General features: G+C 39.6%; 2 long non-coding RNA genes across 4 annotated transcripts in view; one reads left to right on the top strand and one right to left on the bottom strand.

Moving 5' to 3' along the window:
- The window catches only part of LOC109494948, a 415,303-nt gene extending 395,772 nt beyond the window's left edge, over positions 1–19,531 (top strand). The window contains exons 23-24 of the long non-coding RNA XR_006590573.1: positions 8,016–8,196; positions 17,370–19,531. This is a non-coding gene — a long non-coding RNA (uncharacterized LOC109494948). The remainder of the gene's footprint in view (positions 1–8,015; positions 8,197–17,369) is intronic.
- LOC123382342 overlaps positions 1–25,780 on the bottom strand; it is a 99,728-nt gene that overhangs the window by 20,958 nt on the left and 52,990 nt on the right. Inside the window, exon 1 of one of the 3 annotated variants that reach the window (XR_006590596.1) lies at positions 3,488–3,708. The exons of the other annotated variants lie outside the window; for them this stretch is intronic. This is a non-coding gene — a long non-coding RNA (uncharacterized LOC123382342). Of the gene's footprint in view, positions 1–3,487; positions 3,709–25,780 lie in introns of those variants that run through there. 3 annotated transcript variants of the gene reach the window in all.

Raw genomic sequence — 25,780 nt, 5'->3', positions numbered from 1 at the left:
CCGGCTGAAGTCGGACCCTTAACCGACTGTGCCACCCAGGCGCCCCAATATGCCTGTTTTCTTATGCAGTCACAATATATGTATGAAAATCAGGATGCCTAACACCGATACACTACTCTCATATATACCACAGGTCATGTTAAGATGTTACCAACCGTCCTAATAATAATATTTTCCTGGACCAAGTCAAGTCCAGAATCACATTCAGTTGTTGAGTACCTTGATTCGCCTTTCGTATGAAACCGTTTTCAGCCTTTCTTTGGCCTTTCGTGACCTTAAGATTCTTGAAGGACACGGGCCAGTTATTTTGCAGAATGGCCTTCAACTTGCATTTGCCTGATGTTTCCTTGTGGCTCGATCCAGATCACACATTCTTAGTAGGAACACCACAGACTCGGTGTTGTGTCCTCCCAGAGCATTATTTGAGAAGACAGAGGCTGTCAGCTTATCCATTTTCTGGTGTTACTAAGTTGATCATATCACTAGATGGTGTCAACCAGTTTTCTTCCCTATAAAATTACTATTGTTTCTTTTGTGATTAATAAGTAACTGGAGAGAGATACTTTGAGATTATGTAAATATTCTGTTCATTAAAATTTTATCCATTTTACCCATCTCTTAATACTTGCCTGTATCAGTCATGACTGATGGTGGCAAAAAGTGATTTTATAATAAAATCATAAAAATTGTTTCTATATTTATTAGTTTTCTGCTCTACATGACCGTTTTCTCTTTCCCAACATTCATTTATTTACATCAGTCTAGACTCATATTTGCTTCTTTAATTCAGTTTTTATGCTCAGATTGTTCCAGATTGTGCCTGCAGGGAACCCCTCCAGACTGTCTCGGGACATGTCCCCATATTAAACACTGATTTACTTTTTGGCACAAGATGTTCTAGGCTTATCTTGAAGTTTCTCTACTTCTCCAAGAATCCTCGATTCCTGTAGTGGGTACTGACATATAGAAATGAAGGTCTGGGGCGCCTGGGTGGCTCAGTCAATTAAGTGTCTGACTCTTGATTGCGGCTCAGGTCATGATTTCACGGTTGATGAGTTCAAGCCCTACATTGGGCTCTGCACTGACAGTGTGGAGCTTACCTGGGATTCTCTCTCTCTCTCTATCCCACCCCTAAATCCTGCTCACATACTCTCTCAACAACAACAAAAAAAATTCAAGGTCTGCATGCTTGGACAGAATAGTGAAAATTTGTGGCATCTGACCCACTCCCTCCCACATGCCCCTAGCTCATTGTGGCAAAAACACTCCTCTGTGTGGGGCAACTAGAAATATAGGCTTCCCTCTTCCTGTAGCTCACAGGCTAGGACTCTAGTTCTTTGCCAAAGGAGTAAATCACTAGCATTTCTAATTTCCTTTAGATCCTGATGGCAGAAGCAATTTCCCCAGAAGGCATAGCCGAAAGCACCAGGCTCCCTTTTCCCCACATAGGATGGGAGCTCCACTCCGGGTTGTAGCAAGCCAAGAATGGCCCAAATTATCTTTGCCTCAGCTTTGTTCTTAAGGTGTAAGTTTCATGCTGGAGGGAAAAGCCAAGCCAACTAGGTACCACGAGTCACCCAGCACGTGCTTTTAGAGCAAGATGTCACCACCACAGAAGAAGGGGGCCACTGTCCTTATCCCCAGCTCCTGTACAATGTCCTAGAAGTTCTTACAGAAGCTCCTGTAGGATGCCCCAGAAGGGCAGGCTCTGTAGAAGAGGGACTCTTCTGTTCTACGAGGGGACTTTGGGAAAGAATATGGAGGTGTCCATACTCAAAGACATTGACAAAACAACAGAGATCTTAGTGGAGTGTTTAAGAGGGAGCCCATAGCTCCATGATAATGGTAGCCAACAGCACAATGGTAGGCCAATTAGAAGTTGAGCACAATCAAGGAAAGACATAGCCATTAAGAGCCATTCTGGTTTCACATCCAACTTTGAGGGTTGAGAAGTCTCTGCACAAGTGCTAGGCTGAACCCATTCAGGAGAAACTAGAACTGTGTGTGACACAGATGTAAAAATGGTCCCCAAGTCACACATCCGTCAACAAAGGGCAGAAGCCTCACTGTCACTAGAGGATCAAGCACAAGCTCTAACCAAACATTGGGTGATCCATAAGCAACTCAGAAACTGGGCTCCTTAGAAAACTGGGCTCAAAAATACAATCACAACCATCCCTGGTGCTCTGGAATAGTGCATGCATGCCCAGGACTGTGCCCTTCCAGAAGTGATTGGGAAGGGATTTCCAAACTCCTAATCCCTGACTGAACATGGGGCAAAGATCTAAACTTGAACTGTAGTAGGAGCCTCTAAGCCAGATGCACAGAAAATGGTAAAGGCTAAAATCTGGTTGGCCAAGAGGGCTTAAGCACAGATGTTGAACAAAATGTGGCTTCTGCTGACCCAGGGGTAATGTGCAGGCAGAATTTGACAAAATCCAGTACTTTTCAAGCTAAAATATAATTTAAAAGTCTGAGCACAGCTATTAGACATTATAGATACATTAGACATCAAAGATGTTAAAAGGACAAAAGTCATGTTTAAAGAATTAAAGGAAGATATGACAATGTCTCAAGAAGACAGAACTTATTAAAGAGAAATAAATGGAAAGTCTGGGGTTGAAAAGTATAACACAACAATTCACTAAAGGAGGGGCTCTGGGGTGGCTCAGTGGGTTAAATGTCTGACTCTTGATTTCATCTCAGGTCATGATCTTGTGGTTCATGGGATTGAGCCCTGCATTAAGCTCGGACAGCCGACAGCACAGAGCCTGCTTGGGATAATCTCTCTCCCTCTCTGCCCCTACCCCACTCGCTCTCTTTCAGAATAAACAAACTTACAAAGTCTCACTAGAGGAGGGGCACTTAGTTAAGTGTCCAACTTCGGCTCAGATCATGAACTCACAGTTTGTGAGTTTGAGCCCTGCATTGGGCTCTGTGCTGACAGTTCAGAGCCTGAAGCCTGCTTTGGATTCTGGGTCTCCCCCCCTCTCTCTCTCTGCCCCTCCTCTGCCCATTCTCTATCAAAAACAAACATTTTTTTAAAAATTAAAAAAAAAACACAACTCACTAGAGGAAAGATAATTTCAAGAAAATGAGAAGCCCGATGCAGGGAGAAAATGTTTGCAAAAGACACATCTGATAAAGGACTGTTATCTGAAATATACAAAGAACTTTTACAACTCAACAATAAGAAAACAACCTGATTAAAAATTAGGACAAAGACAGCAGCAGACATTTCACCAAAGATATGCAGATGTCAAGTCAACATATGAAAAGATGTTCCTCATCACATGTTCCCACATACCTTTAGGGAAAGGCCAAAAACCTATCAGAGTGCACCAAAGACACAACACCGACAACACCAAATGCTGATGAGGATGTGGAGCAACAGGAACTCTCGTTCACTGCTGACGAGCATGAAAAATGGTGTAGACAGTTTGGGAGAGAGTTGGGCAACTTCTTACAAGACTAAACATATTCTTACAGTATGTTCCAGCAATCCTACTCCTCGCTGTTTCCTCAAAGGAGTTGAAGACTCTGTCCACACAAGAAGCTGCACACGGATGTTGAAAGCAACACTCTCCATAACCACCAAGATGTCCTTCAGTGGGTGTGGGTAAACTGGAGTCCAGCCAGACAATGGAATATTGTTCAATGCTAAAAAGAAATGCGCTATCAAGTCATTGAAAGATAGGGAAGAACCTAAGAGCATACTACTAAGTGAAAGAGGTCAATCCACAAAGGCTGTGTACTGGACAATTTCAACTATATGACATTCTAGACAAGACACACCTCTGGAGGCATTAAACAGATCAGTGGTTTCCAGGATTTGGGGGAAGCAGGGATGAACATACCGAGCATAGAGGAGTTTTGGGTCAGTGAAAATATTCTAAATGACATTATAACAATGGATACATGTCACTGTACATTTTTCCAAATCCAGAGAGTGTACAACACCAAGAGGGGACTCTAACTTCAACTATGGACTTCAGGTGGTTGTAGTGTGTCACTGTAGGTTCATCAGTTGTCATAAACTTACGGCTCTGGTGGGAGACACTGATAATGGGGAGGCTGTGTGTGTATAGGAGCAGGTATATGGGAAATGGCTGTACCTTACTCTCATTTTGTTGTGAACCTAAAACTGCTCTAGAAGACATCTCAATTTTGAGCTAGAGGACCTATTCAGGAAAATTAGACAACAGAAAGTTACAAAATTCATACAGATTGTAAGAAAGAAAGATAGCTCTATTCAAAGATGGCATGATCTTTTATGTATAAAGTTCTAAGGAATCACTAAAAACACTTTTAAACAAACTAATTCAACAAGGTAATGGGACACTAGAATATTTTAAAAATCAATTTTAACTTCTATATACCAGCAATGAACAAGCCAAAATGAAATTATTAAAAAACAAAACTACATGCACCCAGGGTACTTTAGAAGATTGCAATATCCAACATGAGAAACCCCTAGGCCTAAGATATAGCAAAATATTTGCTTAAGTATGGATTTTGTTATTAAGATGATGCAAATATCTCTGAAAAGGCAGCATCTCCTATTATAAGAAAGTCTGGGTAATTACTAGATGAAATCAATTTGTTGCCAGAAGGAATCACACCAGTTTGGAAGGGAAAAATTGACAAATATTTACACAAAGAACGACAAGTTGTTTAGGAGTAAGAAGACCCAATAAATTAAGCATGCAAAAAATCATTGGAGGTTTCTTTAGAATCTACTCAATCAGAGAAACTTTGTTAAAAGAATATGCTGTAGATATGACCACACTACTTTGCGACCTACAGGAAATAACTAAAAAGCATGACCTTATCAAAGGAACTTGTCAAAAGATACATTGGATCGTACACACATTCTGTCTCTCAATCTAAAAAAAAATCTACCAGGTGTCTTTTTAATGCACTTAGAAGTTCTAACAATGGAGAGAAACTATACCCTTGATTTGATCCTTGCCATATAAGCTCTATCATCCTTTCTTGAACAAAAACCTTGTGAATTTTATCTTTTACCTCTTGATGATAAAAAGCACTTTCCTCTTTCAGCTCTACATGTCCGTACTGGGCTCTATGCTCTTTTACTTCCCAAATTATTTCAGACCACACTCAATTTCATCAAAAATTTCATCAAAGAATTGACAAATGGCCATTAGTATAGTCTTCTTAGATATCAGTTTGCCTCTTAACTATCATTGCTGTTGATGTCACATGTTAGTTTCCATGAAGGTAGCTCCTCCTACTCAGAATAGGCCAGGTGTGCAAAGAAAGAACCCCAAATCACAGCGGCTTAGTTATATTTTTCCCCAATCCAAGCAGCAGGTGACTCTGCACATTGATCATCAGGGACACAAGGCCACTTGGGGCCGCCATATTTTTAACTATTAGCAAAGGGAAAAAAGCCTGTGGAGGGTTTCAAACTAACATGAAATTCTCTGTACCAGAAGCACAGGTCACTTCTGCTTCCCTGGTCTCACAAGTCACGTGATGCCAGTCAATCTCATGGGTTTTTGGAAATGCGATCCTTACACGTGAGAACCAGTGTGAATGGGGGATTTATACCTTTGTGGGGGGTTTATTTATCCCTGTAAAAAGTCCTCAGGATTTCAGAAGTAATGGTTAAATTGGGAAACCATTCTTTTTGTACAAAAACAGAGCATCAGGCAAAAGTGTGTGCAGAGGTACACGGCACAAGAAAATGTTATATTAACATGCTGGAAGTGGAGGGAAACTTAAGTGACACAGTACAGTGGAAAAATATATTTCACTTTCAGTCTAAATATACTATTTTTCCTGATCCCTCTGCTGTAGCAATCACAATATAATAATACCTATGCCATTTAGCAAAATTCCCTCTCACCTATCAGGATTAATCATAGCACTTTCTTTTAATGGAAATACTTGCTCGCTCAAGTTTGCAATGCCTGCCACACAGAAAATTAGCAAATAACATACTTAAAAGGGATTTTACTTTTTTTTAAGTTTATGTATATTTATTTGGAAAGAGAGAGTAGGTAAGAGGCAGGCAGAGAGGAAGAGAGAGAATCCCAAGCAGGCTCTGTGAGATCATGACCTGAGCTGAATCCAAGAGCTGGGTGCTTAACCGACTGAACCACCCCGGCGCCCCCCCCCCCCCATTAGGGATTTCCAAGTCATTTAGTAGTATAGCCGTAAATATTAGTGCTTTTATTAACTTAGCCCCAGACTGCATAAAGCAAAAATTAGCAGAATTGTAAGTGACTCAACTACCAAGTGGTAATGCCGGGGTTCAAAATCAGCCCAGCATTGGCATCACCACCTTTGGCGAGATGCACTATTTCCTTTGATGGATGAATGTGAAAATTAATAATTATTCATTAATCAAAATCAAAATATAAAACACCAAAGACTTCCATTCGTAATAGCAAAACATGCTGTGAGGTGACTATAAACAGTCTTAAAATATAACCTTTTAAAGGACCATGGTATTAATAGATAAGAGACAAAAGTAAGAGAACGCTGACCTCAGAGTCATACCCAGGTGTGTGTGGAGACCTGGTTTGTAAAAGAGACATTATTACCAGTCACTAGAAATGATGGTTCTCTTATTAAATGCTAATGGGAAAAGTTAACATCCATAGGGAAAAATACATATTCCTTGTTCATACTACATGCCAGAGTCCAGCCCAAATATTCTAACCACCTCAATGAGTAAAGCTCATCTAAAATGTCTAGAAAATATATAGATAATTATCCTTAGGATATTAAAGTAAAGAAGATTTTCTTAAAGCAGCACAATCATAAAGGAAATCCCGCGACAATAAAATAAGTATAAACAGATTCAAAATGTAAGACACAGACAAGGAGTGTCTTTATAGCTTATGCAAGCAGCCAGTATAAAGAAATCCTAAAAATCAGTAATGCACAAAATATGTATGAGCAATTCACCTGAAAAGCAATAAACACGTAGCCAGAAAATGTTCAACCTCACTGGTAATCGGGAAAAATGCAAATTGAAGCCAATATTTCAGTCTTTTACAGGAGAAACTGTAGTATATTTTGAGGAAATTGATCTTAGGAGAGAATCAACAGATTGTGTTATTAATGGCTAATATGACGAGGAGAGAGAAATTCATATTTTGCTTTGATATTATTTGTAGGCTCTTTTTTTTTTTTTTTTTTTTTTTGGCTTCCTTCAGTACATCAATTTTTACTATAAATAGTTCAGGGACAGACAGCAGAGGGGATATAATCAAAGCATGCCAGGAAATAATGTGTGGTGCAGTCTTGAAGGAATTTAGAGGCTTTTGCAGCATCATTGAGTTGACAGCCGTGCCGAAAACATACACCTACACAAGAAATGTAGCCTGAAGTAAAGACGCTCTTGGCATATCATTTAACAGGGTGCTAATTAGATGAACAACAACAAGAAACATGCCAAGAAGATACTTTGGGAGATTTTTTTAAATGCTGAGCGGATGGAATAAAATGCTAAATATTCTCATTTGAAGTCAAGATGTTTGGTTATACACTGCTACGTAACCTACCACCCCCACATAGGGGGGTTTAACCCAGTACTTTATCACTTGTCATAGTCATGTGCATTGATCGGGCTCAAGGAGACAGTTCACCCTTGGGGCCTCACAGACAGTTGCCATCAAATGGTCGTTGGGACCGGAAGCTCACGTGTCCGGTATCTCAGCTGAGGACGAGGGGAACATCTGGGGAGTGGCCAAGAATCCTTACACGGCCTGGTTTTCCCCAGAGCCAGAATAAGAAGGAATCTTCCAGCTTCTTGTCACCAGCTTCCCAAATCCCAGAACATCAATTCCGTTGCATTCGAGTGGTCAAGCCAGTCATTTAGGACAGCCCAGATGCGAGAGGGCTGGACACGGGGCGAACTGTATGCCATCTATTATACAAAGCAAGCGGTATGTGGAAACAGGAGGAAAGTAATGGCAGGTAAGCTATCTTTGGAGACTAACCACCACCCGAGATAACTTCCCTATCTCTTCACTCCTCAGAGCTGATTACTCAAATCATTCCATGTGCTAGCACTTGTATGTGAATGGAGGAGTTCTTCAAGCTCTTATCCCCAGGGATGCACGGGCACAAGCCAGCACCAACAGAAGTCGGAGTCATGAGTGCCACCATGAGAAAGGGATGTTATACCCTCCCTTCCTAAAATAACTCTTCCTCCGGCAGGTTAGTCACCTGGCTTATTCAGGGGATTGTCTGTATCACTGAATGCCAATTAAATCAAGTCTCAGGGGGCGCCTGGGTGGCTCAGTTGGTTAAGCTTCCAACACTTGATCTGGGCTCGGGTCATGATCTCATGGTTTGTGAGTTTGAGCTCCACATTGGGCTCTGTGCTGACAGCATGGAGCCTCCTTAGGATCCTCTTTCTCCCTCTCTCTCTGTCCCCTCCCCCACTCACACACTCTCTCTCTCAAAATAACTATTAAAAATTTTTTTTAATTAAGTCTAAGAAATCACATTGATTAAATGATCTTCTAAAAATAGTTCATGTCTGAAGAAATTTCTTCCTTGATGTGATTTCACCCATGTATCCTTAGCTTTAATTTTTTAAACATTTATTCATTTTTGAGAGTGAGACAGAGTGTGAGTGGGGGAGGGGCTGAGAGTGGGAGACAGAGGATCCGAAGCAGGATCCAGGCTCTGAGCTGTCAGCACAGAGGCCAACACAGGGCTCAAACTCACAGACCATGAGATTATGACCTGGGCCAAAGTCAGACGCTTAACCAACTGAGCCACCCAGGCACCCCCAGCCCCCACCCCGCCGCTGCCCTGTCCTTTACTTTCTTGAAAATGAGATAAAACATCAGTTTATTTCACTGAAAAGCAATTAATAGGTCAGAGTGATATTTCCTTCTGATATTCCTTTTCTTTTTCACATTGTTTTCCAAGTGAGTAGCTATCATATGTCCAGCTAATAGCATGTGGTATGAACTCTCATTATCAATAATTCATTTTTAACTCACTTTTGGAGATATGGCATAATTTCTCATTTATTCCAAACACAACAAGTTCTTCCTCAAAATCTATGTCAGAATTTTCGTTTGTATAGAAACTATTTTATAATTCGTCACTAGAAATGTTTTCTTTATTAAGTGCACAGTTCAGTATTGTTAACTATAGGCATGATGTTGTACAGCAGATCTCTAGGACTTACTCCTAGGACTGAAATTTTATGCCTTTTGAAGAGCAACTTCCCCATTTCTTCCCCCCACCCCCACCCCCGGCTCCTGGCAACCACCATTCTAGGGTTTTTATGCACTTGACTATTTCAGATGCCTCCTATAATATTACAGTATTTGTCCTTCTGTGTCTGGCCTATTTCACTTAGCATCATGTTTTCCGGGTTCATTCATATTGTTGCTTATGGCAGGACTTCCTCCTTTTTAAGGCTGAATATTATTCCATTGTATGTATTCACCACATTTTCTTTATCCATTCATCGGCTGATGGGTACTTAGGGTGTATATCTTGGATACTGTGAATAATGCTATACTTAACATGGGTGTGGAAGTATTTCTTCAAGACCTAATTTTTTTAATGTTTATTTATTTTGAGAGAGAGAGAGAGAGAGAGAGAGAATGTGGGAAGGGGCAGAGAGAGAGAGAGAGAGAGAAAATCCCAGTCAGGATCCACACCATCAGCATGGAGTCCAGTGAGGGGCTAGAACTCAAGAACCATGAGATCATGGCCTGAGCCGAAACCAAGAGTCGGACACTCAACTGACTGAGTTACCAAGGTGCCCCAAGATCTAATTTTAATTGTTTTGAGATCTATTTTTAATTTTTGAGGAACTTCCATACTGTCTGCATTCCACAATGGCAGGACCATTTTTCATTCCTATCAGTAATGCACAAGGGTTCCCTTTTCTCCACATCCTCACCAACATTTATTTTCTTTTTTGTTAATAGCCATCCAACTGGAGTGAGGCGTTATCACATTGTGGTTTTGATTTGGATTTTCCTGACGACGAGCAAGGTTGAGCATCTTTTCCAGGTGTCTGTTGGCCATCTGTATCTGTGCTTTGGAGAGACATCTATTCAAATCTTTGGTCCATTTTTTAATTGGGTTATTTAGGATTATTTATTTATTTTGCTATTGACTAGTACAAGTGCTTTGTATGTTTTAGAGCTTACCCCCTGTCGGATATAGTATTGGCCAGTATTTTCTCCTGTTCCGTGGATTGTTTTTTCATGGATGATTGCTGTGCAGAAGCTTTCTGGTTTGATGTAGTCCCACTAGTTTATTGGTCCTTTAGTTGCTTGTGTTTTTGGTGTCCTGTCCAAGAAACCATTGCCAACACCAAGGGCATGTAGCTTTTCCCCTGTTTTCTTGTAGGAGTCTCATAGTTTCAGGTCTTTGTTTGAATCTTTAATCTGTTTTAAGCTGATTTTCCTATATGGTATAAAAGAAGGCTCAAATATTTCATTATTTTCCATATGGATATCCAGTTTTCCTAGCACCATTTGTCAAAGAAACGTCGGGAAAGAAGTCATTCTTGTTTTATTTTAAATCATAATTTCAATTTCACGTCTTTTTGCTCTCACAAGCTTTCTTTTTCTCATGAAATTCAGGGATTACATTAAAAGGTTAGCCACACAATTTAGCTTTTAAACATCTCAGTCTTGCAGCTTGGACTTCTGATATTGGGAAATTCTGAGCTCAAAATACGTTTCTTTTTTGCTTAACTTCTTTTTGCTGTCAGTCAAGGATCTCTTTTCTACATTATAAAAGACTGTTCTTTACTGAGAATGGTTGATATTTAGCTCTATTTCTCTAATCCTTCCCTCTTTTATCTAAAGCTTTGTATCCCAAAGACGAGCATACTATCCCAAATGTCGAAGCTATAGGACACTTTGCCGTGAATCCTGGCATGAAGGAAGGACAACCCAGATGATCTCATCAGTCTATGTGTTTGTACAATTAAAGCTATTTTGCAAAAACTAATTAATGAACTGAAAAATCGTATTTCTTGATCTTTCAGCTATATTTCGCCAAATATAATCTGAACGACTGTCTCTCATCTCAGTCTCAAACTCTTTTCCAAAATGGTTGTGTGAATAAAACACTCCCCTAAGCAGTGGACAAGAGCTTCTGTTGTCTCCCACCCATACAAACACTAGATTTTGCCCAGTTTTTGAAAATACAATTCTAGTATTACCTGTGATAAAGAGAAATTCTTGACTCAAATGTAATTGAACTTACTAATGATTTGCACTCTTTAATTACTGGAAGAAATCTGTATTTTAGGGTAGGAAGAAACAAATATCTAAAGTATCAAGAATTTTGCAGTGTTGATTTTCCAAGTGTTTTTACAATTTCATACACTCTGGGGGCGCCTGGGTGGCTCAGTCGGTTAAGCATCGGACTCGGGCTCAGGTCATGATCTCACAGGTTAGTGAATGCATGCTGACAGCTCAGAGCCTGGAGCCTGCTTCAGATTCTCTGTCTCCATCTATCTTTCCCCCTCCCATGCTCGCACTCTGTCAATCTCTCTAAAAAATAAACATAAAAAATTAAAAGTACAAAAAAATAAAATAAATAAAAAGTACAATTTCGTACACTCTGAAGAAATGCATATATACGTATGTATGTATACGTAGAGCATATTACTATATTCGTTATCCCTAACGCTATACAAAGTCTCAAACTACAGATCATGCCAATAACTCCAGCCACTTGACTGCCGATGTCCCCCACTTGAGAAAAGGCAAACCATAGGTCAATCCATGTATATATATGACCTCTCTTCAAAAGTGAAAAGGTAATTACGCAGCATCATGGGGAAAAAAATAATTTACCTTTGCATTATCGTACTTCCAAGGGTTTGGTTTGTGTCGGGTTTTTTTTCCAAAAGACAATGTAGCGGTTCTACTTAAAACATTTTGCATTTCAGGACTGTCTCCCTCTGAAGCGTAATGGGAGTTGTCACAGAAACAACCCTAAGTACAAGAAAATATTTATTTTAAAAATCTGCTCTAGTTTTTCCTGGTTGTTGAGGAGATGAGTCCTCTTTTTAGGAGCAAGTTCTCTATTTTGTGAGTATGTAGAGGATTATTGACCTTCTAAGTTTTTCACTCCCAGGAGTCATTGTTTCAGGCGTCATGAGGCTTAATTTAAGTCAGTGTCCTACATCCTAAACATTGCTGAAGACTGTGCTGTCTCCTCACAGGATTGATTTTAGAAATTGTGTGATGGAATAGAACAGGCTATTGTTTGTGTTTGAGGGGGAAAAACACCCATGATATTTCCCAAGGCAAGTAATTATCTTCAATAATATTTATCCTTGGTGTATTCAGAGTTAACAGAAAAGCACAGGAGAAGGGAGACGTGTAAATACCGTATTTGTTTTTCTCTGTCTCAAAGTTTACCTGTTCTTCTAATGAAATGATGCTTTGTTTGACTTTATTTAAAATAGCAACCTCTTCATATTCCTAACTCTTTATAATTTTGTCTCTATGACCACCTCATAACTATTTTAACAGTTGTGCCCAATGCTGGAAAATACAGATCTTAAATATAGGGATATATTTTAAATGTGCGTATTTATTTATATTTAACATATAATATATGTTTCTAAAACTAAATCCATAGTTCTGTTCTAAATGTACATCTTTTAAAAAGCATTGGACACAATTTATTTTCTCATATACTTTTTTCTGATGTTTTAAAACTTAGTTATCCTAGTTTCTTCAAAAAATAGGTTTATGGCAGGGTGCCTGGGTGGTTCAGTCAGTTAAGTGTTGGACTTGGGCTCAGGTCATGATCTCATGGTTCGTGGGTTCAAGCCCTCTGTCGGAGTCTGTGCTGACAGCTCAGAGCCTAGAGCCTGCTTCGGATTCTCTGTCTCCCTCTCTCTCTTCCCCTCCCCTGCTCGCTCTCATTCTCGCTCTCTCTCTGTCTCTCTCTCTGCCTTTCTCACTCTCAAAAATAAATAAAACTATAAAAATTTCAAAAAATAGGTTTATGGCAACTTTCAAAATATAGAGACTATAATGAAATCAAAATAATAAAACACTTAAATGGGGAAACTCACGTAAAGGTAAAACAAAGATACAGAATACAAGATGAAATCTGGTTCGCATAAAGTTGCTAGAAGGGACAGTTGAATTGACTTCCTTTTCTCCATCAATCAGTCTAGTGAGGGGAGCACATTTACCCAACTGCTTGGCTACGTCCTAAAAATGCTATTAAAGTCAGTGCTCGAAGAAAACACAATTATCCTCACTTCTGCTAAGAAAGCCTTTCCCCATTAGCATCAGAGACCCTGTGTAAAGTGCAGATTGTTTTCAACATGTTATACTAAATCACATAGGTTTCACCTTATATGTTAAAACATCCCTCAAAATTATAATGACAGTGATGGAAAACTATCGTTGAGGAAAAGTGCCCCATGATGGTGTCAGTAGGCTGGGTTCTTGGTTCAATCCTTCTCTGGATCATTATAAGGATAGAGTTTAGAGCACCCAGAGAAATGGACAGATTTAAACAGTTCAGGTCTCAACTACAATCTTTGTAAATTTCAAGGACCCAAGTTGTATTCATGGATAATGACTGGGGTGCAGGTGTTCTATTTTACCCTTTCTAAGTATACCAGCTAGCCACAGTGGAATTTCATTCTTTGTCAGGAGAAGATGTTGATAAAGCCACGGGCCATGTATAAATTAGCCTCCTCTCTACCCATGGAGGACTGGTGGGCAGAGCCTCGTGGTGTTCAACACACATGTGTGCGTGCGCCCCACCCGCACCCCCTGCCGTAGACTCAAACCTCAGAACTCTGTCATAAATATAGCCTGGGAAAAGATTAGAGCAGATATACAAAGACCATGAATCTCTGAATAAGGACCCAAACAATAACAAAGTCTGAAAATAAATATCCTAGTATAACCAAGATTAACGTATGAAAAGTATATCCTATCCTAGGCCTGTAGCTCTTGGACTTCTGGATTTTAAAAATTCCTTACAAAGTGCGCACACACACACACACACACACACACACACACATTACATGCATGCTCATGTGCATATAAGCATAATATCCACATACTCCCACTACCTTTTATTGCAAATCAAAGCCAGAGAAGCTAAGCATGCCAACATGGGTGCGTGCACACACACACCCCTCTTACTCTGCCTCCCACTGTCATTTAAAAATATGAAGGTTATTTTAATGAGTCCAAAAGGTCAACTTACTATCAGAGGATGTCAGCCTTAAGAAAGAATTTTGATTTGTTAAATTTTCTTTTTTTTTTTTTTCTTTTCTAAGATTAAGTTCACTTAGTCATAGACTAACGCAAGCATTAAGCAAGTTCTGTCTAGGAAACTGAATGAGTGCCTTTGCTGGATGGGGTTCAGTTAGTCAGTTTCAAGCTCTAGCCATGAAACAGATCCCATGTTAAACACAAAGCACAGTCTGATAAACAATGCACAGGTAATCCCACAAACGATGGTGAAATTTGACTTCCATCAAGTTCTGTGAATGAGAAGTTCCTAGTGCAATGACAGTTCTTAACAATGATTTGTCTACTTGGCCACCTCCCGCAGCCTCACCAGTGAACAGCACAATGGCAGGGAGGCGTCCTGCTGTTTCTGCCATGGCTATTTGATCCCAATTAGACAGATGTGCCATCAGTGATCCGACATATTTCTTGAGGATCTACTATTTTCCTGGGACTTTTTCAGGGGTTCCAAAGACTTTTATATTCAATGATCGATTAGCAAATGGCATATTTATTATTTGGCTCAGTCTTCCCTAACCCCTAGGCTATGAATTTTTTTTGCTCGTTAAAACATCTTAGAGAACACTCTACTTACATCCAACAGAAATGACATGACATGGCTTCGTCAGAAAAGAGAGAGTTGCTAGGTTACCCTTATATTCTTTAAAATGACCCTAGCTCTATTACATCTAGCAGAAAACCCTCAAAATTGTTATTGTACTTCCTATTTAGCTTTGATGTCAGTTTACCTATATTCTTACCATATTCTGAACTTATTTTGCTAATACTCATCAGGATGCAGGAAGATAAGAGGGGAGATAGGATTCCCATGCTAACTTGACATTCTCCCCAAAATTTTACAAAGGAATACCAAGAAAAATATTCATATTTAAAGTTATAGTCAGGGCCAATTTTAATATCTTTAAATTTTAAAAGTTCAAGGAACTTCATGAAAGTTTGGATATAGACACATCCATTGTTGAGAGGTGAATTTAATGGTCTCTTTCTCTATATACTTAATAATGAGGATGGTAAGTTGAAAAATTGATGTTTTTGCTTCTGTTGATTTATGCATTTTCTAAGAGACTACCATTGTGTTAGCCCTTATAAAACTGATAAAAAATTAAATGTAGAAGTATACAGTATGCCAAAATATAGTTATGTTTTTCCCAGATATCTTTGTCTCTTGGACATACATTTTTTAAATTCACTTTACGGATATTGTTTTGCTCACTTCCGGAAACAAACGGACATTTTTCTGGCCTAAATTGATCACCTACTGCTCACAATGCAACATCTGGTATTTTTCAGTTGCCAAGCCAATGGAATCTGTGCTTTTAATTACAAACCTTACGTTATTTCAATGGGCACAAGTTCCCATTAGGATTCGGTTTAAACTGTACTTATACCCAAGACTGTTCCTTCCTTCCCTCTTGGTTTTTTCACATACGTTACACCACTGTGAAATGCCATTCCTTGTTTTTGTTATAGTAGGTCCTCTCTCCAGACTCCCAGCCTAAAGCCATTCCTGGGAAGATCCTGCTACACTTTGGACCCTACCAAAGATTTGGAAGGATTAATGGCAAAGCCAGATCATATTTGATGGCTTAATTATTTGGGACCAACTTCAGTAATAGTCTCTACCCTTTGTGTTCTTTTTTTTTTTTAAGTTTGTTTATTTTGGGGATGGGAGTGATGGGGAAAGAGAAAGAATCCCAAGCAGGCTTCACACTGCCAGCATGGAGCCCAATGCAGGGCTCAGTCTCAAGAACTGAGAGATCATGACCTGAGCTGAAACCAAGAGTCGGACGCTTAACTGACTGAGCCACCTAGGTGCCCTTTCACTCTTTGTGTTCTTGCACAATCTCTCTTAACTATTTCCTTCTTGACCTGTGAGGCAGTTCCCTTTTCTTCTTGACCTATGAAGCAGTTTTATTTTTCATACTATTTACCTCAAGTCATGATCTGCTCAGTGAATGAGCTCATCTTCAAAGCTGAATGGAAAGTAACCATACAATGAGCAGAAGGAAAAAGTCAGAAAGCATGCACTATACCTTTATACTTTTAAGACTGTGCCTCTGTTCATTATTTATTGCTCCATAACCACCTGCTGTGGTTTTAATGGCCAAACAAACACACATTTATTCTCTTATAACTCAGGAATTTGAGCACAGCTCAACTGGGTCCTCTGCTTTAAGGCTTTCTCCCAAACTTGGCAACCCCATTGTCAGCCAGGGTTGTGGTCTCATCTGAAGTCTTGACTGCGAAAGAATTGGCCTCTGAGCTCATTTTTTTTGGTCATTGGCGGGATTGTTTCCCTTGGGCTGTTGGGTTGAAGGTCTCAGTTCCTAGATGGCTGCGAGCTAGAAGTTGCCCTTGGCCTGTGGGCCTCCCCAACATGGCAACTTACTTCCAGAGTAAGCAAGCATTACTAATAAGATGAAAGTTAACATTATTATGTAACTTAATCACAGAAGGGATAACCCCCTCACCTTTGCTATATTCTTTTGGCTAGAAACAAATTTCTAGGCCAGCCCACACACAGAGGGAGGGGACTACAAAGACTTGTACTCAGAAGCAGGGACCATCAGGGGTCACCTTCGAAGCTACCTATTCCAGCATCAACATAGAAAGATAAATGTTGAAGATTTCCCTGTCTACCATTAGGTTATGTCCATGGGCAAATTGTGGTTCTCACACAGAATAACATCTGTTTCTATAGAGGCAGCAAGCACAGTCTGGACCTTACTCAAAACCACAAGCTTTTTTCTGTTTGGGCAGCATTTGAGAGCTAGCTGCTGGCAGGCCAGTCTTCCTAAATTGACCTGGCTGAGGCAAGAATTAGATTTCAGGGAGAATCTTTCCACATAATGGCCTTTTAGCTATTATGTGAAAGGGTAACCATGGGCCTGTAATTTATTCCTCCCTCCTCGGGGATCCCTGAAGAAGTTTGACCCTGACCAGAATTCTTTGCAAATATCGACGGATCGAATATGCTAGCTAAAAGATAAATGAGGGTCCTGAAAGGGTTTGCTATGTGCTGATTACTAATTTAGAAATGATTTTAACATTACATCCTGGTCCATCTAAATTGTTTGTGTTGAATTATCTTGCAAATCACAGGCTGAAGCCCTGCTGAAGCATGGAGGCTACACACAGAGCCAGAACAAGGCCAGGTGCCTAGTGAGACTCTGGAACTCATCAGCTTCCCTGGCTAGCTTGTCATATATTCTTGACAAGTTCCAAAGCCAAGATATGCCTGGCGTGGGAAGAGACACTCGGGAAACTGTATCTGCAGGTTTGGAGCCTCCCAGAGACTATACATGTTATAGCTCTGGTCTCATACCCATCGATAACTATGCATCAGGCTGGCGCTGGGCAAAATGAAACCATCTTTCAGAAGCAGTAGGAATGATAAAGGTAAATGCAACTTTAGAGGAGTTAAATGACCATTGGAGCAACTCATCTCCGTAACAGCTTTGAGATATAATTGGCACACAGCAAACCACGCACATTCAGACTTTTGGCCCACATATACACTTGGGAAACCATCACCACAAGCAAGAAAATGGATACATCTTGTTTCATACTGCTGACCCAAACCATGATAGATACTGTGGTGTGAGGCGCTCCCCACATTTGGGCCCCTCATGTAATATTGCAATCTACAGGTCAAGAAAAGACTCAAAGACAGCAAAGCTCAGGTACTGTACAAGGGACCCAATGGTGGTCAAGATGCCCACGTGCCTCAAAAGAAAGTTTAGACTAAGGGGAAAATTATAAAGAAAGAAGAAAAAAGTAATAATGGGTGTAGTATGCTGGATGGAGTTGCTTATTTCTGTTGAAAAGGCAGGATGATATGGGGCGCCTGGGTGGCTCAGTCGGTTGGGCGTCCGACTTCACCTCAGGTCATGATCTCATGGTTCGTGAGTTCGAGCCCCATGTCGGGCTCTCTGCTGACAGCTTGGAGCCTGGAGCCTATTTCGGATTCTGTGTCTCCTTCTCCATTCCTCCCCTGCTCACACTCTCTCTCTCTCTCAAAAATAAATAAAGATTTTTAAAAAATTTTTTAAAAAAGGCAGGATGATAAAGGAAGCAATGGCAAAGATCCTCAGTAGGGTGTTGGTGGCAAAATCTTGTGGCCTGAAAGATGCAAAACCAACTTTAGCTCTGCCTGTGACACCCACAAACCTTCACAGCACCTTCACATTCACTGCATATCACCTAATATGGATAAGCATAAATCCAATTATATAAATCCATGATTTGGAATGGAAAATACATAAAGAAGGACAGAATTTATTCCCTAGTTAAAACGGTAACATTTTTAAAGGAAACTGAGGGTTTGGGATTTGCTCACCCAACTCTCAGGAGAGCAATTGAAGGAACTAGAAATTATGTGGGTGGAGTGGCCTCTGGGAAATAACTAAAATATTTAGAATGATTGCCCTTGGGACCCAGTGTATCATAATCCCCATGGGGGGTGGATGGGACACCCAAGAGGACTTTAAGGTGAAACTATCAACATGCCATGATAGATAATACCAGATAAAGGTTAAACTCTAATTTGGAAAACTTGATGAGAGAAGGTTTTCGCTGGTTGCATCACCTTTATTAAAATGCATAATTGGGATGGGTGCCATGTGTACATGGAGGACGATGTCTCTCCCATTATTAAATTGTCTTCCATGTCTGCCTTCAGCCTGGTCTCAACTGAAATACTAAATGAGAATCTTTGCAATTCCCAAGCCCTCCTCTGTAGAAAATATTAAACAATATAAAATTCCAGGAGTGCAAGAGGAGATTAATGCTTTAGTTAGCATTAATGGTTGGAGCAGGCGTATTGATCTCCATTAATTCTCTTTTTAACAGCCCTTTCAAGCCAAAAGGCAAAGCAGATGATTTGCAGATACTGATAGTAGACGATTGGGAATTCATCTAGGTAGGTCTACCAGTTGCTTCAGATGCATTGTAGATATGATTTCAAAAAAACAAAAACAAAAAACTTTGCACCAAAAGGCAATGGGCCAAAGGAGACTAGTATGTAATATCGATTTAGTTCATGTTTGCTCTTCTATTTTTATTTCAGAAGCTAGTCAAGTACAATTTGTGTTCATGTGTTCACCAGTCACCATCTAGTGTAGCTTCACATGGTCTTAATAACCATTAAGACTAAGGTGGCGGGCATCTGGGTGTCTCAGTTGGTTAAGCGTCTGATTTCAGCTCAGGTCACAGTCTCACAATTTTTGAGTTCGAGCCCTGCATCAGGGTCTGTGCTGACAGCTCAGAACCTGGAGCCTGATTCGGGTTCTGTGTCTCCCACTCATGGCCCTTTCCCCACTCATGCTCCATCTCTCTCTCTCTCAAAAATAAATAATAAACATTAAAAAATTTTTAAAAAGAGTAAGTTGGTAACATTAGTGAAATATAATTGCCTCCTCAGAGGAAGGAGCACAGGGGAATTTAGAGATTGAGAGCATAGCAGACAGACTCCATTAAAATTCAAGACTCACCCTAGTCTCTGAACATTTGAAAAATAACTAGAGCTAGAACCACAAAGAACTTTCTTCATCGTGTGAGAAATAATTTATGATCTGATCTTGACCCTGCCACTAAACAGTCCCAAGACCGGAGAAACTATTTGAGTTATGGCAAAATCATAGCTCCCATTTGGGGACATTGTTAGTCCTATTCACAAAGTCACCAGAAAGAAATCGGAGATTGAATTGTGCCCTGACAGAAACAAACAAATAAAAGATTTATAAAGGACTGCCAATCAGGCATTGCCTCTTGAGCCTTACGACCCCATTGCACAAATGACTGCAGAAGTGTAAGCAACTAGAACACACACAGACCAGAGCCTTTGGCAGAAATCGATATAGCTACTCAGTGGAGAAGGCGAGGATTTTAGACTTGAAAATGGTCTGATGCAGCTGCTCAATGCAGCCATTTAGAAACATAATTGTAAGCTTGCTGTTGGGCATTGGTAGGAATTGCTTCTACTACAGGAAAGCTTCAGACAATCTCAAAACCAGAAACACCCATCATGACTTGGGTGACTGATGGCAGATAAACATTCAAATTGAGGAAGCATCTCGATGGCGCTCACTGACAGAGGGAAATGGTATCTTCAGAAATACACGTTAGCCAGGGTTCGAGAGCGGTTCACTGCATTTATGAACAAATTTCTTCACTGCATTTGAAGCCTTTGGTGAAAACCCTTCAAAGTCCTCTCTGCGGTGGCTGCTGGATTGCTTGAACCCCCAAATCCTCCCCTAAGTCTACTGATTGGATTTCCCAAACCGAAAGTCATGAGGCTGTTTGGAAATCCATTCTTACGTGTTCTACGTATGGGATATCCTTGGTGGAAGAAGGAAAAATGCTGACGTGGCATCATGAGAAGCTTTATGTTACGCTGAAAACAATTCGCTAATCCAAGTAGAGACACTAGAGGGAGCTATCCTTCAGGAGACTGGACAGGGCTGGCCATCCATCTAGAGACTTGGTAAAGCAATCTGAGAATACAGTCTGTATTATTAGACTCATCAAACATCAGTCTTGCCAGCAACTCTGGAGAAGAGCATCTACCCTTACTCAGGGGGCATCTTAATAGTAATGAAATCATATGTATTTAACAGACAGTGGTGCTAGTGGAAAAATGTCACAAAGACTGTGCAGTTCGATAAGATAAGCTGCAAGTTACGTATGGCTATCAAGCACTCGAAATGTGGCTAATCCAAGTAAGATGTGTCATACGTGTAAAATACATATGGGATTTCAAAGACAACACAGATAAAGAATGTAAAATAGCTAATTCATTTGAATTACATGCTGAATTATTTTGGATATATTTGGATAAATACACTAGTTCGTTTCATTTTTCTTGTAACTTTCTAAAGTGTGCCTCCAAAAAATTTAAAGTTACATGTATGGCATGTATTTTATTTTTCTGAACAATACTTGTCTAGACTGATTCTAAGTAACCCTATAAGCTAGGGGCCTCAGCTGGGCTGGAGATTGAAGGTACATACATAGCGAGAATAAGGCTACAAGAAGATCAAGTCTGGGCAGACCCCCAGACTTGGCTACTCCCTGTGCTAACTTGTTCCACACATGGCCAGCTCTCACCACTATAAAACCACAATATTTCCTAACTTGGAAAAAGGGAGTGAGGATATCTCTCAAGTCTAGGGTTTCCTACGTGGTGATGTGGAATATGCATCATGTCTGCCTCATGTCTTTTGTTAATTATGGTAAACCTTTACACTATATAGGACAGTTTGCCAGTGAATCCAGTTGACAACATGAGTTTGGTTTTTGCACAAGGGTTGAAACTTTTGTGGGTCTTCCCATGTTTTTTTGTTGTTGTTGTTGTTGTTGTTGTTGTTTTCTCCAGCTAGGTCAGTTAGACATTGCTAATACTTGGTCTTAGAAGACAGCTTCATTAGGCCACCTGAAATCCATTCCTGATGTGCAGTATTTGAACTGTGATCAGAACCATGAAATAGGTCTGTGAAAAAACCAACCTTGAATTCATGTGGTTTATCTGCAGTCACCTCCTGGGACATGACCCAAGGTTGCCTCCCATATGCTCTGACTGCAGCTCTTGGATTTAGAAACCTAATTCTCCCCAGAAGGGAACTGTTTCCGATATAAAAGATGGATAATTTTTTATTAAACAAATAAAAGACATGAGATCATTCATTAAAATGTATTAAAATAATAGGAAATTTTCTTAGGTGGAATAGAAAGTTGATGAAATTATTTAAAAACTAAAGGATTTCTAGGTAGGTTTTCTCAGGAAGGCAAGGAGGGAAGGATTGACCTGCTTAGAAAACCACAGGCTTCAATCTCACTTTCATGAGAGGTGTCCCACAGTTTCTAAAACAAAAAAAAAGTTCTCATGTATACAACTGAAATCTAACAGAAGGAGAGGCTGTTATAAATAGCAGATCAACACCTTCTGCATTAAGGGCCAGAACCCCAGGAAGCTACTGGAAGGAGGTCTTTTTTATTTTGATGTTTATTTATTTACTTTATTTTGAGGAAGAGAGAGAGAGTATGAGCAAGTGAGGGAGGGGCAGAGAGAGAGGGAGAGAGAATCCCAAACAGGCTCTGCACTGTCAGCATGGAACCCAATGAGGGGCTTGATCTAACAAACTGTGAGACCATGACCTGAGCTGCAATCAAGAGTCAGATGCTTAACTGAGTGAGCCACCCAGGCACCCCCTGAAAGAGGTCTCTTAACTCTAATGAGAGAATTTCAAAATATGGGAAGGCTTTAACAAGTGTTTATAGAAACTTCAGACAGATGTGTGAGAGAGATCCATGCTCTAATATTATCAGGGAACTGTAGAGCAATGTATTATTTGTAATTGGAGTTAGGGGTAACACTTTTTCCTTGATATACACAAGAATTGGCAAATTGAGATTTTGAGAGGAAACACAGCAAATGAGACCCGTAAAAGGTATCAGCCAGGGCAATAGTAGATCCAGACAAGATTTTGGTGACACTAGTTTAATGGGACATCTCCAATTGGGATTATTTTTCTCAGTAGGATAAATGTGCTCAAGATTATCGGACTTCACAGGGACTGTAAAAGTTGTTTTGTAGCACTGGAATTTCTTGATTTCACACCTCGATCAAGTCTACATCTAAAGGAAAATGTCAGGGGAAACTGGTCCAGAAAGCAAAGAAAACAAAGGAAAGAAGGGGTCTCTGTTCGAGCTAACATTACCAGATCTTCATGTGATATTTACTATAAACCGCAAAACTGGACCACAGGTTGAACTGTTTAGACTACACCTAAGCATTCTACAAAATATTCTCAAAAAGGAGAAGGGAGGAGAGGAAAGAGAGACAGAGAGAGAGAGGGGAAAAAGAGGGAGAGAGAGAGAGAAAAAACATTCCAGCCAGGGTGATATTCCAACTATTTAGCAACTAGTTAGAAGGAAACTAGCTTCGATTTTATATCCAGAGTAAGCAATGACCAAGACAACAGGCGGCATGCTTTGACCATGAACAGTAATCAAGGCTGTGCCTGTGCAATCAGCTGAGAATAGGCATTCTTTAAGGTAGAAAAATAGACATAATGAAGCTAGAATTTAATAATATTTATTGAATTACACACACACACACACACACACACACACACTTACACTGAGATTGACAATTCAGAAAGTTTGCAAAATGAGTTTTAAAAAATAGAGGGATTCAGGGCACCTGGGTGGCTTAGTCGGTTAAGCGTCTGACTTTGGCTCAGGTCATGATCTCATGGTTCATGAGTTCGAGCCTGGCAACAGGCTCTGTGCTGACAACTCAGAGCCTGGAGCCCCCTGTGGATTCTGTGTTTCCCTCTCTGTCTGCCCCTCCACAACTCATATTCTAGCTCTCTCAAAAATAAACACTAAAAAAATTTTTAATAAAAAAAAATAAGGTGATGAAATGCCAAGATTTGAAAATTATTCAAGGCACAAGGGGGAAAAAAACAAAAGGAAATTTTACAAGTGTCCAATCATGAAAACCAGGTTAAGTTCACTGAATGTAAATCAGAAGAGCTTCATTTTCTTCATTAAAACAGAAGACTATGGAATAATATTGACAGAAACATCAGAGGGGAAGACATGGTAAAGTTATAAATGAATGTAATGTCAAGGTTAAATTATAATGGAGAGCTAAACTAAATTATGAATTGATGTATGACTGATTTTAACTCACGTGTTTGTTACCTCTGACCAGTGGAATTATGGCGAATGTAAAAGAAGATTTTCAATGTTTACATTTTTTTTTCATAATAATCACATCAGTTATAGAAGAATGTAATAAATACAGAGTTACTTTAAGAGACTTAAAGAAGCAGAAAGGTACACATCCACCTGTCTTAAAAGGGCACCTGCTGTAATTACAGGTGGGAATTTAGGGCTTCTGAATCAAATCAAGGAACCCATTTGTAGTGAGAATATTAATAGAGATTCCCAGTTAAAGGAAGAAATTCAATAAATAAAAGGAAAAACCCAAGACACAATGTTATCAAGTAAGATGTTATTTTAAGGAAAAATCTGTTAAATATCAACTTTTATTTTTTTAATGTTTTTTAATTTATTTTTGAGAGTGAATGAAGGGTGGAGACAGAGAGAGAGAGAGAGAGAGAGAGAGAGAGAGAGGGGATCCAAAGCAGGGATCTGCTTATAGCAGAGAACTTGATGTGGGGCTGGAACTCACAAACCACAAGACACAAGATCATAGTCTGAGCTGAAATTGGACGCTTAAGTGAGCCACCCAGGTGCCCCCAACTTTTAAAATAGCATTAGGACAGTCTACAGATGAGACCACAGTTCCTGTCTGATACACACGTGCGCACACACACACACACATACATACACACATGTGCATACACACACATACAGAGTTACTCTTGAAGGACTGACTACTGGAAAAGTCTCTATGTGAAGTAAAATTTGAGAATAATGGGTGTAGAGGTAAAACTTGGTCATATTTTGAATTAATATAATTATGATAATGTCCTTCATTTGAGCATAAGATACTTCTGAAATATCCAGAAACATTTTTCCAGATAACTTAATAACAACAAAACTCAAAGTATTATTGAACAGATGGGAAACTGGATTTTTCAGGGAGTCGGGTCTTAACTTTTAGTTTATGAAATCTGCACGGCAAGAGTCTGGGGTCTCGTCACTAGAAAGTAAGGCATGATAAATCTGACCGGAAAAAACCTGAACACAGGTAAGTCATGTTCATCTTTCACATGGAGAGGATGGAGTTGGGATTATAATTAGAGGACTATAGCAAAGCTTATGTATTCCAGAGCTCATCCTCAAAATTCTCTTGTTTAGAAGCCTTTCAGATGAACTCATTCCACAATTACAATTGATATTTGCAGCATTATTTGCAATTCTTGGTTCAAGTAAACAGACATCTCCCTAAATATCTATAATCAATATTTATCTGTGCGTTTTATTTCTACCATTATTTAGTGTTTCTCCAAGCAAAGAAACCTGTTTTTGTGTACTATTAAAATAAGTTTTGTGCTTTATCTTCCTCACACCCAGTGACTTTCCATATTCAATGTATCCTACACACTAAACACTAATTGGTCTACTCACAACCATTCTTGTTTAGTATTTTCCTCTACCTATAAACACATTATATGATGCCATATCATAGCAAAACAGCCAAGAAAAACTTACAACACTATCAGGCTGAAGACCAACATCCCTCGTGTACATAGAAATGAAATTCCTCAACAGATTTTTAGAAAAAAGAATCTAGAAGTATATAAAATTGTAATACGTCTTAACAACAGAGTTCCCCCCCTCCTTAGGAACATATATTCTGTTAATACCAATGATAAAAATCTCAGCCAACTAGTAATAAAAGACAATTTCCTCTAGCTGCTAAAGGGCTGCAATAAAATCTGCATATAACATCATACTCAGCAGTGAAAGACTAAATGCATTTTCCTTAGGGTCAGGAATAAAGCAAACATTTGTCTTTTACAACTTCTCTTTACTAT

Source organism: Felis catus, chromosome E2, assembly GCF_018350175.1.
Source record: "Felis catus isolate Fca126 chromosome E2, F.catus_Fca126_mat1.0, whole genome shotgun sequence".
Classification (NCBI taxonomy): Eukaryota; Metazoa; Chordata; class Mammalia; order Carnivora; family Felidae; genus Felis; species Felis catus.
The sequence above is the reverse complement of the archived record's forward strand: the minus strand, read 5'-3'. Positions and strand labels throughout refer to the sequence as shown.